Below are 14,457 nucleotides of genomic sequence, written 5' to 3'. Positions count from 1 at the left end.
GCCGGGTGTCCCAGAGTGGCCGGTGGAGCGAGTGAGGCGGCGTCCCCGAGGAGGTTGAGGTGCTGGGTCCCCGTGACCTCCACTCACCCACCCCCACCCCTCCTCGGCAGCATGTTTTGGTGGCAGGTTTTGTCAGAAAGCAGTGGCCGGCACCTACATCTGGCTAGAGCAAGGCCTGGTTGGAGTCTGTCCTGGAGTGGCTGAATTTTGGGGCGCAGGGAGGCATGAGCCTTAGTCTGTGTGGGGTGCCAATCTGGGCTGAGTGGCTGCTATCCCATTGTCTGTGGACATGTGGGTACATGCTGGTTCTCCTGTGCTGACACCCTGAAATGGCCTGCGAGCCTACAGTGTTAAGTGGTGTGGGACGCTTTGAGGCCCTGAGTGGATGCGGGACACTGAGGCCTCAAGGCCGGGATTTGGATGGTGAGGTCCACAGTGGCACACCGTTGAGAGGTGACTTGAGCCCGTGATCGCCCCCCAACTATCTTTTCCTGCTGGCAGTTTGGAGCTCCGCGCCCTTGATCCTTCCACTGCTCATTCCTGTGAGAGGGTCCGCTGGTCCTGCCATGGGGAAAACAGACAAAATGCAGAGGAATCTTGCCTTTGAGGGGTGCCCTTTGTCCAGGCCCCCCCCCAGACTTAGCCTGAGGCAGGGGAGCCGGAACTCAGCACCAGAGATGGACATTAGCGAGATACTACTGGACCTTAAGGCAAGCATCATGGGGATGGATGCCAAGCTGGACTCGCTCTCCTTCAAGGTTGATATGTTACAGCACCAGCTGGACAAGCACAGTGACCGCTTGGACGAAGTGGAGCACAGGGTGTCAGAAGATGGATCAGCAACCCTTGCGGCCAGGGTAGCAGCTATGGAGGTGCAGCTCAAGTCGGTATCCGCCAAGAATGAGAATTTTGAGGGCAGGGCCCGTAGTGACAATATCCGTTTGGTTGGTATCCAAGGGCATATCAAGATGGAGGAGTACGTTGAAACCCTCTGCAAAGAGGTCTTTGGGGGGACGGAGCTCTCCACCCTGTTTGTGGTTGAACGGGCTCACCATATGCCTGCAGCATGACCGGAGCCCGGGACGGCCCCCCGTCCCATCATTGGCCGCCTTCTGAACTATAGGGACCGGGACGCGATCCTTCGATTGGCCAGGTAGAAAGGGGACTTTCAATATGACAGCTATACATTTCAGATCTAACCAGATTTTTCTGCAGTGGTGCAGGCATCGAGAAGATTTTTTGTGGGGGTTAAATGTTGCCTCAGAGCCAGCCGTATTCCATACTCCATGTTTCCTGCAAAGCTCTGCATCCAGCAAGACACAATTCTTCGGGTCCCCGGAGGTGGCAAGCTTCTGCCTGGACAAGATCAGCGGCCGACATAGCCCCAACAATTCAAGTCCCTGAAATGGGGCCAGGAACCAGGGTCGGGAGGGCCAAGGAGACTGCTGAGGTCTGGCCGTTGATGTGGCCGGCCCGGGTGGAGGGCAGACAGGATGTCTGACAGCTGACTATGTGAAACTGGCATTTCTACCCATCAGGTCCGGCTGCCTTGAAAATATGTTTTTGCTACCCGTGGGTAGCTGAGCCAGCACAGGCTTGGTCGGGCACTAGCGCCCCGAGCACAGCATTGTTCATGGTTTGTGGTTTGGGGTATCTCTCGGGCGGGTTGGTGGTGGGGGTCTGGGAGTGGGAATGGAGGGAGAGGGATTGCAGGGCTAGGTTGGGAGGAGGGGATGGGGGAGTGCAAATGGGGGGGGATTGTATTGTTATGATTGTCAGGAATCTGATTCTTAGCCTGGTTGTCCCTCTGTTGTTCTATTTGTCAGGAGCCCGATTCCTGCCCAGCGGTTCGCTGGCTGATAAAAAACTTGAGGCAGCTGCATAAGTGGCTATGGGGAGCCTGGCTCTGCCGACTGGGTGCTAGTGAGAGAGGATGGCCTTCCAGGTAGGTACATGGACTATTAGGGGGGGGTTGCCACTCCAAAATCAGGAAGGTTGCAAGTACCTCCATAGGCACAGGGTGGAGTTGGCCTTCCTTCAGGAGACCCACCTTCCCCTGACCTCGGAACACACCTTGGTTCCCATTGGGGATACCACCAGTATTTCTCATTCTATTCTTCCTATGCAAGGAGGGTGTCCATACTATTAGGTAGGGGGTTACGTTTTGCATGGTCTCAGTGGCAAGAGACAAGGAAGGGAGGGCCCTGGTGGTATGTGGTGTCCTGAAGGGGGTGATGGTGGCATTGGTGAACTCATACAGCCCAAATGTAGATAACGGTAATGCTGTTGACTGGGTGATGGTGCAGCTGGCCAGGTGTCAGGAAGCCACCATAGTGTGGGGTGGGGATCTAAATACAGTATGGACCCCCTAATGGATAGATCTGGGGTGGGCCAGGGCTCTGCGTCCAAGGCGAGTTTACAGGTGCAGGAAATATGCAGAATTTACAATCTTGTGGATGGTTGGCGGAGGAAGCTCAGAGATGAGCGTGACTACACTTTCCACTCCTGGGTTCACAGGACCAGCTTCAGGCTTGATTACTTGCTGGTGTCCCGTGTGGGGCGGTCCACATGGGAAGATTGCTGAATTCTCCCCCGGACCCTGTCAGACCACTCACCTGTGATCCTTGAGTGCTTGCTGGGTGAAGGGGCGGAGGGGAGCCCACTCTTGGGGATTTAAATCTGATGCGCTGCAGGACTCTATGTTCTGCTGGGAACTGCAGGACGAGATCAATAACTATTCTGAATATAATGAGGGCTCTGTCTCCTCGCAGGGCGTACTCTGGGAATGTTTTAAGTGCTATATCACAGGGGTGTCTATGGTTAAGGAGAAGGGGATTCTCTGGAGTATCAGGGGTGACCTTGCGGCAGGCGAGGCATGGCTAAGCAGCTAGAGGGTAACTATACGTCCATGGCAGACCCCAGGACCCTGGTGGAGCTCCACAAGAAGCTTGATGGGTTTAGGGCGAATACCAATTGGGAGATTCGGTTCCTAGCAGAGGCCATCAGGTACGTCAGTATGGGGAGGGGCAGAAACCATGGGCTCTATTATCTCGGCTGCTGGCTACTGAAAAAAGGCCTCTGCAGGTGAACTACATTAGGGAAACCCAGGTTGACCCCCTGTATGCAGAGGAAGGCATTGCAGCAGAATTCTGCGCTTTCTATAAGCACCTGTATGGGTCGAGGTACTCGCAGGAGCCGGAGAGTCTGTGGCACTACTTGTAGGACATGGAACTGTATTGGGTGGAGCATCAACTCTGCAAGGCTCTCAATCGGGAGATCTCGCTGGAAGAGATTATGGCTGTAATCAACGATCTCCCGGGATCTAAGTCCCCGGGGCCCCACGGCCTATCTGTGGAATTTTGTAAGGCATATTCCCCCATCCTTGCCCCCGTTCTCCTGCGGGTGTATGCAGAGTCACTTGTGGCTGGGACACTTCCCGTCTCGTTGCGTAAGGCGAATATCGTGCTTCTACATAAAAGAGGAAACCAGCTGAGGACTGTACTATACTCACCTCTACTCCCCGTGCGGCATGTGGCCGGGCTGGCGATGATGTGAGAGCTAGCCCATCATTAGTGGGTGGACAAACTGGGTATTGTCACCATTGGGGATTTTTTTATCGATGAGTTTCTCGCTGTTCAGCAGGCGAGAGAGAAAGGGGGCGATTTGGCTCTGGACATCTTTCTGTACTTTCAGGTGTGGTACGCGCTCACTGCACTATTCCCCTTGTTTTCCAAACAACCCCCCACGTGGGCTTTTTTACAAGGGGTGATTCTATCTCGAGGATAGGGCCGCTTGGTCTCGCGTCTATACAGTAGCCTTATGCTAGACATGCTGTGGGAGGGGGAGGCGCTGAGAGGACAATGGGAGGAAGTACTGGGCAGGGGCATAGCGGGTGAGTATTTGACATGTGTGTTGGGACAAAACCAGAGGGTATCATTAACTCCAGATTTAAGTTGATGCACTTCAACTTTTTACACCAGGTTTATCACACCCCAGCCAGGCTCCATATGCATTTTACTTCTGCCCCGGACTCCTGTGCCAGGTGTGGAGCTGCTACGGCAGGGGTTCTTCATATGGCCTGCGAATGTCTGCAGATTTCCAGCTTCTGGGCCAGGGTACTGGAGAATGTTTCTCTGATCATTGGGGAACAGCTGGAGCCGGATAATGTGCTCAAGCTTCGGGGATGTACGAGGTCCCTGCCGCGGGGGATGAAGCATTTGGCAGCGCTGTTATTGGTGGTGGCTCGTCAGGGCTTTAAGTGGGCCGGGGCTCCGAAATTTCGTTTTGAGGCGGGGCCCTGCCGGGGCCCACTAATCTCCCCTGGCAGCCCCGGCCACTACACGAAAAGGCATTGTTTTCTACAGCCTAAAGCTCTCGCTCGTGAGCGATAGCTTCAGGCTTCAGAAAAAAATGCCTTTCAGCCATAATGGTGGCGCCGCACCTGCGAGGCATCCCTTTAATCAAGTGATGCACGTGGGCCGGCGCCACCATTATGGAAAAAACGTGAGGCCGCTGGAAGCAGAGGTTTTGCTTTCTAAATACTGAAGCTCCCGCGGATTCGCGGCAGTTTCAGTCTTTAGGAAAAAGGCCTCTGCTTCCAGTGGCCTCACCCTTTCAGCCTTAATGGTGACGCTGCCCCCCCTCCCCCCGGCTGGCGAGGGGCAGCACCACCATTAAGGCTGAATAGGCGAGGCGCTGTCCCCTGCCAGCCAAGCCTATACAAAATAAATGCAGAGATCAGCACCCTCTACCCCATTGGGGAGAGGGTGCTAATCTCTACAAAAGGCTGCCTGGCAGGGGTGCCAGTAGCCCATTGAGCCGGGGCTCGTCAAGGGGGCGTTGCCTAACGGGCCATGAAAACCCCTGTTGTTAGGCCACGCCCCCTCGATGAGCCACGGCTCGATTTTTAGTGCCACTTAAGGCACTGTGGCTCGTAGAAAGGTGGCCATGGCCTGGGGCAGGGGCCACCCTCCTAGTCTGCTGGTGTGGCTGCAAGACGTGGCATACTGTCATGACGTGGAGACTGCTTTTATTCTAACTTTACCGCTGCACGCCCGACCACCAGAGGTTTGGGCTCAGTATGTACAATATTTCATTACAGCAGCTGATTAGTACTGTGGCGTGGAACTGTGGGCAAAGTTATTATCATATATTTTGCCAATGCACATTGTATTATGTTTGGGTGGGATCGTACTCCTTGTATGTTTATGTTATTGTTGCAAAACTATAACACATTTTTTTTTAATAAATCTATGGCTGGCTCATTGTAATTCTTAAACCTGATGAGCCAGGCCGGCGCTGCTGTGCTAGTTATCCGTTTTAATTAATACACTGAGCTATAAGGTGACAGAGCTGGGTACATGTGTAAACCATGCTTGCTGTCAGTCAACAGGACATTGGTGCTGCTAAACTTCTATAATAACCACCAGGCTCAGGTGTGCGTGTGTGCAGCAGGCATGCAGTTATGACACCAAGCACAGTGAGCTAGTTGAGTATGCAGGTGGGCAAGCCTGTAACTTTCTTGTTTGCTAAATCATCAGGTTTTAATTTGGACCATCGACTGTTCCTAATTCCTCATATTAATTCATTGGTTAAACTCGCTAATTTGCACCTCTTCTCTTTAAGAGCTCTGAAACCTTTCCTTTCGGAAGCCATTTTTGCGCAATCTTTGGTTTTATTCTGGATTGATGTTGGTAATTTCTTACTGCCGCAAGTGCGATTCATACTCTCAACGTAATCACGGAAGTCGCATGTACACGACCCTCCCCCCTTGGTTGGCGCATTATGCCTGCTTGCATAAACAGGCCACCTCGAGGAAACCAATGGGGGAAAACGGTTAGGAAGTGGTTATTGATAGGCACAGGATATAGGAAAACCAGCGAGAGGATTAGGGAAAGGACATTGAATTGGTATGGGGGACTGTAGGAAAAGCACCACCTGCACATTCCCTTAGTTTATTACACACACAAATTATCCTCACATAAACTCTGATGCCCGGGGAAGCAAACACAACTCATATTCACATAATTCCTGCATAACATGATATGACTGTTACTCTGTGTGACGAATCTAGCGAGCTTTTCACTACTTCTCTGGTGGAAATCTCCCCTCATGTGGCCAATGAAAGGCGGAAGCTACCTGACTCTGACCCTAGGGGTGACTATCTGTGGGAGGACCACATGGGGGAGGACAACCCTCCGGGATGCGATGTGAGCCCACTGAGTCAGAACAGGTCTTTACCTGTACTCCTTGGTAACACCCATTCACCTTTCCCCCATTCGTGTATGGCATATTGTAATGTGGATAAAGAAGCTGCACTGTTTTCTGATCACCGACCCTTTGTACATCCCTCCCCCTTTAATACTGAGATGAGGCAGAGGAATGCAGTGATGAAGATCACTTAAAGTAGCAAACCAACGCCGCGTTCTAGTCATTGGAGGATGTTAAGAGGTGCTGGGACATTCAAATATGAAACACCTAAACAGAACCAGAGACTCAGTCCTCCCGACGCTTGTTGGGACATGGGAGGAAAGTGCCCTGCAAGCCAGAGCGAAGAAACTGGTGTCAATGGTGTCCAAGGAAGCCTGGTATAAGAGAGTTTGCCGCCGTGTCATCACAAGCAGCAGGAGCTGCAAGCGAAGTAGAAGTCAAGGTGGAAACCGAGAAGTCGACATGACATGGTGCCAGTCAGAAAACGAACAGCGGAGGGCGCAGTGAGATGCGAGCGACACCAAAGCTGCCAAAGAAGACCAGTAAGCCCAGAGAAGGAGAATGGGATTCCGTGGTGCTTCAGGGTGGCTGCTGTGTACTGTTAGTGAACAGTAGAAACCCAAATAAGGGAGCTGGGACACTTAGCACAATTGCAGAAGGGTCAGTGGCCCAACATATGAAAAATATTCTTACCTGGATATAGAAACAAGTGAGACTCACACGCAAGGGATGAGACAAATACCCTTGGCAGGCGACTAAACCAGCCGCACAGGGAGTCTCAACAGTCCTCCCCTGGTTGCATGAACCCCAATGATCACCTCTCAGTAGATTATCTTTTAGTTCTTTCAACAGAATGGATTTAGTTCTTACTTCCACAACAACAGTATCATACAACCATATAAAGGACTGAAGGACCAAGTTTAATGCCACTTATGGGCTACTTCCACTCTTTATTACCTCCTCGTTGCCTGCCACCCAACTGTAAACAGGTGATGGGGGATCAGAGCCAATTTCCCCTCTCTCCACCCTCCCAACCTTGTTAGTCCAGTGAACATCAGTGTCAAATGGTGCAAAACATGACTCATTCACTCCCCTTTTTGGGGAGTCGAACAATCTTGGGGAGGCACTTAACCTGACAGTCGAGGTAGGGACTCCCTCTAGGGCCGCAATCTCTTCTTCCAGGCTAATGCAAATGTCCTTCAAAGACATACTTGCACTTCTTTTGCACGTATTTCTGCATCCCAAAGAACTGGCCCTAAAATGTCAATTCCCTCCATAATGCTCCTGGCTGTACACTCCATAGTTGCATCAGAAATAGGTTGGACAGACTTGACCACCTCACTATAGGTTCTCGACGTAGCCATGGGGAAGAAATATGTAATCTTTCCTTGTTCTCCACCATTATGGACTTGCAGTGTAGATTCCATTTCTTCGTCTAATTGTGTCTGTTCCAAGCTTCTCAGATTATAGTGTCTTGTTTTACGATTCGCCATTTGACCAAACCAAGGCGAGGTAGGTTTCCCAAATGAAGTCCACCACTTGACGCACTAAAGCCTGGAAAGGGGATCTCAAACAAATATCTATAGCTTTGTCACACTTCCACACTTATCTTAACCGCTCCTGTAAACTCCCCGAAGCGGACTTTCCTGTATTAATGCCTGTCCCTCTCAGTAACCCAACAAGCCACACCATCCCTCTGACTATGTTGGCTGCTTCCAATGCGTCAGAAGGTTGCAATTTCCTCTATAATACGACCAATTTCGGTTCTTACGTAAAAAGACAAGGAAAGAGCATACAGAGGGGCTGAACTCACTCCACGTCCACCAATTTATGACGAGCGTCTAGCTGCACTACGAAAGGCACCTGCTCCAGCATAATCACACTTGGTCACTTAGCAGCAGTATCCGACACTCAACACAGCTCAAAGGGTATATAAGGTAAGAAGCCCTGCAGTCACTGTGTAACAAAAAAAGAAAAAAGGGCATATATAGCGTGGGGCACCGCATATACTCACAACTCAAATGGCCAATCATTCTTTCAGCTCCTCAGTGTTGAGCTCTCAGCGCACAACTAGCCCCCACCCAATGAGGCGTGAGAGCTGCTGGGAGCAATAAAGAGAGTCAGGGAACGAGCTGTGACCTTATGTGAAGGTTTCTCAACAGTTTCAGACTCTACTTCGTAAATTGGAGGTTCGACAGAACCGCGTTTCAACAAGCTACAGGCAGCAAGCTACCAGCTTCAAGTAGAAGAAAGGTCCTAGCAGCGTCTGCTCGACACTCTCAACCCGCACCAAACATCACAATCTGGCTGCTTCTGACAGTTCTCTCTCCAATCTATCAGATCACCAATTTCACCAAAGTGGAACAATGCTGCATGAGTGGTCTTCTTGTTAGTGGAAATGACCCAAACCCGAGTGAGACTGAGAGGCTTAAAAGCCCCCCTCCGGTGCAGGCCATTAGAAAGCAGTGAGCAGGGAGAGCAGTGTGAGCAGCAGTAGCAGAAAATGGAGGAGGGAGAAGACGCCGGGATCACTGTTAAGCAGAGAACAGTAGCCGGTCCTGAGAGGGTCTTTGCCTCCAGAAGCCTTAAGTGCAGAGGTTGCACAGCGAGAAGCGTGATAGAGGGAAGCTTGCCCTCTGAAGACCTGTTTTGCAGAGGCTCTGCAGCGGGAAGCTTAAGTATGCAACGCTTTCTTCCCCAAGAGGCAGTCTACGATGGCCGGCGAGCACCACAGAGCGTCTGGAGCAAAGCAAGCTCCTTTTACAAGTGGCACGGACGACCTCTGACCTAGAGTAGCAGTTTAAAAGAAATGAGGACAATATAAGCACACCCTTTTAGAGGAATTTGTTGAAAGGATCTAAAAAGTATGTGAGATAAGTAAAGGATTCAAAAGTAGATTTAAGGTGCAGAGGAGAGAAATGCAACCTTGACACCCAGGTTGAACAAAATACAAAAGAACAAACAAGTTCCCAATTGGGAATTCATGTCCCCTGCACACTTTCGTATGTCTGGAATACCAGACCAATAATTCATATCTTAAAGACACAATATTTCAAGTAAATGATTATACTATAAAGATTTAAGGCAAAAGTCAGTTTTGGAAAAAAAACATTCAATCAGATTATATCACAAGAACCAAGCTTCATTGTATTCATGGTGGTATAACTGTAGAGGGCCCAACGCGTTTCTAGTGTATACACACTCTTCATCAGGGGCAATTCAAATTCTGGAAAAAATGTATATACAATATTTACATCAGAGTGCAGAAATATAATTATATAATTTCATATAATTTCATCAAATTAGAAACAAATAATCACTTATTTCGACCCATGTTTCGTACAACAACTTCTGGCTGGAATATGTTACAAAAAACCAACAGTTTCTGCTAAGATCTTTGGACTACATAAGGAAAAATCAAACCAAGTGATGTATTAGATACATAATTAAACTTATACCAGTATGTGGTGGGACATAATATATCCTCTGGCTATAACTACCAGACCTAAGGGTGATAATGGTCAAGAGAAAAGATGCCTCAATTTCATGGGGCTTGAACGGCCATGTAAAAAATGAATTAGCAGAATGTCAAACAGATAAGAGAATCTCAAAAAAGTCTAACCTTGTGATGTTTTTTTTTTAAAGTGCTTCTGTATTCAAAACCTTGGATTCGCTGTAAAGTAGATCCCACTCGTGCGGGGATGAACAACAATTCTACATTGGAAAAAAGAGAGAATTGCTTTTTGTAGAGGAGAGGAAAACTATAGTAGCCTCTAAACAGTCCGTTTAAGAAAGTAGAATTACCAGCAAAAATGACACTTACTCAAATATGCACGAAAACTCCAGAATGGAGGTCCAGACAGGGTAAGTACATGCGTTAAACAGATCTTCAGCACAAGGCAAGATCTAAAAAGGTAAGTAGAGAGGAAGATATGGGGACCAATTCAGTGCTGTTAGATTAAAATCTTAACCTCATGCAGAGGTAATCCAAAAAGAAGAGGAGGATTCAACATTATTTAAACAATCTTACCTTTAGTCACAAGCGATGTACAATGGAGGCAGGATTCCAGGGAGGATGTCCGTCTCCATTGTCAACGCCGCAACACATTTTATGCCGTGTAGGCGAATGATGTCATCACGCGCATGCGTATATGACGCAATCCGAGAGCAACGGGTGGAAATCACAACGTTAAAAGTGAAATATCGGGGTCTAATATATAGCAAATAGCAAGTTGAATATGTCAGTGTCGACAAATACAAAAAGATTACATAGGTTAGGTATTTTGTGCCCGCGACCGGCCTGCTTACAAGATGACGTCATCACGCCAACGTGCGGGTGATGTTATATGTAAACCAAGCGCCGCGTAAATTTTAAAAAAACATTGAGGAAGGTTCTAAAACCCTTTGTTTGAAATCAACAAGGGTAAAAATCCTAACATGATTTTAAGACATATCCAAACTTTGGATGGCTAGCTATTAGGGGAGAGGGAGAGAAAATTATTTGTGAAAAATGTCTTTTATTCTCATCACAGTGGTGGAGAGAAAGAGGGAATGAATATCCATAAAAGGGACTAATTTGGACTCTCCCGACAGGAAGAATTTAAACAGACAGTAGTGAAAGTTTCCAGATCTAACAAAATAGTCATTATAGTCAAGACAGTAGATATTCCCGGAGGAATGAGTTGCGTCTAATCAGTGGGAGAGACAAGAGGGAATACTCGTCTACACTATATTTGTGGATGTTCGCCTCTTATGTGTAGGTAAATCTAGATATCCATATAAGTGAAGGAAAAAAACAACAGATGTTCACAGTATTCTGCCCATACGTGGGGTTCACATTCTTATGTGGAAATTTGAGTCAGATGTAGGCAAACATATTTGATGCAATATTAGTTAGTACAGACTAGCTGCACAGACAGCATGTTAACTTCAACTTCATGTCTACAGTAATAGTAATCCTCAAAGATCTGAGGCAAGTTTCATAAAGCATTTATGAATAAATTTAGATAACTGCCCACAACTCGGTTCACATTCTAACGGCTGGTGCTATGTTTGAAACAGGTGCCAAAGTAATGGTTAGAAGACCTTGAAAGGAAAAGAAGGAGGAAGAGAGGATGTCCAAATCTGTTGGATGTGTATTTAGATGAATGGTCCCAGGTAATAATCCTCATTAAGACCAAGAGGGGACATAGCGTCAAGTTTGTGAATCCAACAGAGTTCGGGTTGAGCAGGTAATTTTGGTAGATCGCCACCCCTTGGGAGGGGATGTATCACTTCGAGTATTGCAAAACACATTTGTGAGATGTTATGATTGTTATCTCTGAAATGGCGGAATACCGGTGATTTCAGATGTTTCATTCTTATCTGGGACTTCTGTTCAGTCCATCTTTCTTTAGCATGTCTGCTCGTCTTGCCCATGTAGTATTTACCGCAGGGACATCTGATGGTATAGATAACATTTTTTGATTCACAAGTTGAATAGTTTTTCAGGAGAATCTTTTTCCCATTGTTTGGATGTCTGATGTGATCTCCCTTTATAATGTTTGAGCAATTTTGACAATTGAGACATGGGAATGTTCCGTTTTTCTGTTTACTGAACGTCTTCTGGGTAGGTTTCTTTGGTCTTTCCGCTTTAATCAAAGTATCTCGAAAGTTCCTCCCTCTTTTATAAGCCAGCATGGGAGGAGATGGGAATAGACGATTAAGGTTGGGGTCCGATTTGATTAGATCCCAATTTCTATTGATGATTTTCTTTATCTGAAAACTTTGTGCCGAGTATTTCAATGTATAGATGAGATTAGCATCAGTTTGTGTTATCTGCTGATTTAATAGGGCTTCCCGGGGGTTGGCTTCTGTTCTTGTGATGGCTTGTGTCACCACTTCCTCAGGGAATCCTCTTTGTAAAAATCTCGATCTCATAGTGTCAAACTCACTCTGGAGTCTTTCTGTGTTAGATGTTATACGTTTTCCACGTAAGAGCTGGCTATATGGGAGATTCTCCTTTAGATGCCTTGGATGAAAGCTGTTGTAATGCAAGGCGTTGTTGACGTCCGTAGGTTTCCTGTACATAGATGTTGATAATTCCATGTTCTTCCACTCAACAGTGACGTCTAAGAAATTGACATGTGGTCTGCCAATTTCGATGGTGAATTTGATACATGGATTACATTGGTTAATATATTCCCAAAAGTCCATCAACTCCTGTTCTGTGCCATTCCAAATACCAAAGATGTCGTCTATGTATCTAGTCCAACTGTATATCTTGTCTTTCCAATGAGGATAATCCAAAACATATGTCTTTTCAAAGTGGAACATAAAAATTTTGGCATATGAAGGAGCCACAGCTGAGCCCATAGAGGTTCCAGATACCTGAAGGTAATATTGATAATTAAATCTAAAGTAATTGTTGTACAGAATGAGGTTAATAAGTTCAATCGCAAAGATCTTGTGTATCTGAATGTTATCATTGCGTAGGAGAAACCATTCTAGGGCAGGTCATGTGGAATTGAAGTGTATAAGCTACTTACGTCCATTGAAAACACTAAGGTATCAGCAAAGTCTATTTTCAGAGTACTGATTGTCTGCAAAAAATGTGTCGTGTCCTTAAGGTACGTAAGGTATTATCTGTACCAGTGGTTGGAGTGCGGTGTCTAGATACCGCCAAGGGTTGGAAAATACTGTTAGTTCCGGCCACTATGGGCCTAAAAGGGGGGTCCTTGGAGTTTTTATGGATTTTAGGTAATCCATAAAAGACAGGAATCATTGGATTCGTATTGATGAGAAATTCTTCTGTTTTATCCGAAATCCAGTCCATTGAGCTAGCTTTTTCTACCACCTTTTTGATAAGACTGCATATGTTGTTTGTGGGGTCATTGTCTAATGGGAGGTATGTTTGTCTATCTTCTAGTAATTTTAAACACCCAGCATTGTAGAAGTTCGTATCCATGAGTACCAAGGCTCCCCCTTTGTCTGCCTGTTTAATAGTGAGAGAGTTATCTTCCGCTAGATCTTTAATTATTTTAAGCTGGTGTCGATGGATATTTTGTTTAATAGGTCCATCGTATTTAATCCTCCTTAGGTCTTTTGTGGTTTTCATTTTGAATAGATTAACCAGTGGGTTATTGATTTGCGGATGGAAAGTACTTCTGTTTTTCATTTCCAGGTAATCATGTTCTTTTGATGTATTAGTTTGTCCAAGATTATCAAACAAGATCTTTAGCTACATTTTACGAATTAACTTGAATAAATTAATTTCTTTTTCAAATAAATTGGTCGAATTTGTTGGTACAAAAGAAATCCTGAGACTCATTGTATCAATTTGTGCTTTAGATAGTTGTTTAGAAGAGATGTTTATGATTAGTGGTGAGTCTATTTGTTCTTTTGGCGTGGCTTTCTTTTGATCTCGTCTGGTCGGACGTCTCCTAAAAAAGGCTGTGCTGGATTTGGAGGAATCGGAGTAACTGTTGTTCCTGGTATTGGTACCTGGGCGTCCGCTGATATGGGAATCTGAATTGGATTAGCTAGACTTGTACTGGGCTGTTCTTCCTGTTCCCCACTTGTTATTGCACTGCTACCAGTATTGTTATTGCCGGGTGGTTTCCTAGGAGCTCCAGGAGTGCCCAGGCGGGGTTTGTAATTACCGTAGTATTCTTGCCACGTATACACTATTTCCCTGGCGTAGTCTAGCGTATCTCTACGGAATTTATGAATTGTCCGCTGTTCTATGTCGCGTTTGTAGCTTTCGAGTTTGCTGTTAGTATCTTCTAAGATGGTGTGAAGTTCAGCGGCCGATTTGAGTTTAATAAGCTGTGTGGATACTTCTTCAATCTCTTGATTGATAGTGTGCAGCGATTTTGCTAGTTCCTCTATGGTGAGTAGTATTAGATCCAAAGAGCATTTGTTCAGGATAAATTCCCACCTCTTCACAAAATGTTTGTTGTCTTTACATAATGTTGGGCGAAGATAGACTCTTAGTCCCCTTGGTATTCTTTTGGCCTTAAAGTATTGGGTCAAAGTTGTGGCGTGTAATCTTTGAGACATTTCTCTCTGTATTAGCCGTTCCAACCGTTGAATGAGAATGTCCGGATTTTCTTTATTAGTTGCCTCTGTGCTGGTGTCCTTAATCAAGCCTAGAATTCTCTCGGCTTCTTCATCCGTAAATGCTAAGGTAGTTGCAGATTTGTCTGTTAAGGTATTGATTTTTGAAAAATAATCTTTTTGTATTTGTCAACACTGACATATTCAACT

Source organism: Ambystoma mexicanum, chromosome 3q (assembly GCF_040938575.1).
Source record: "Ambystoma mexicanum isolate Mex_15411 chromosome 3q, UKY_AmexF1_1, whole genome shotgun sequence".
NCBI classification, from domain to species: Eukaryota; Metazoa; Chordata; class Amphibia; order Caudata; family Ambystomatidae; genus Ambystoma; species Ambystoma mexicanum.
Note: the sequence above shows the minus strand (reverse complement) of the source record.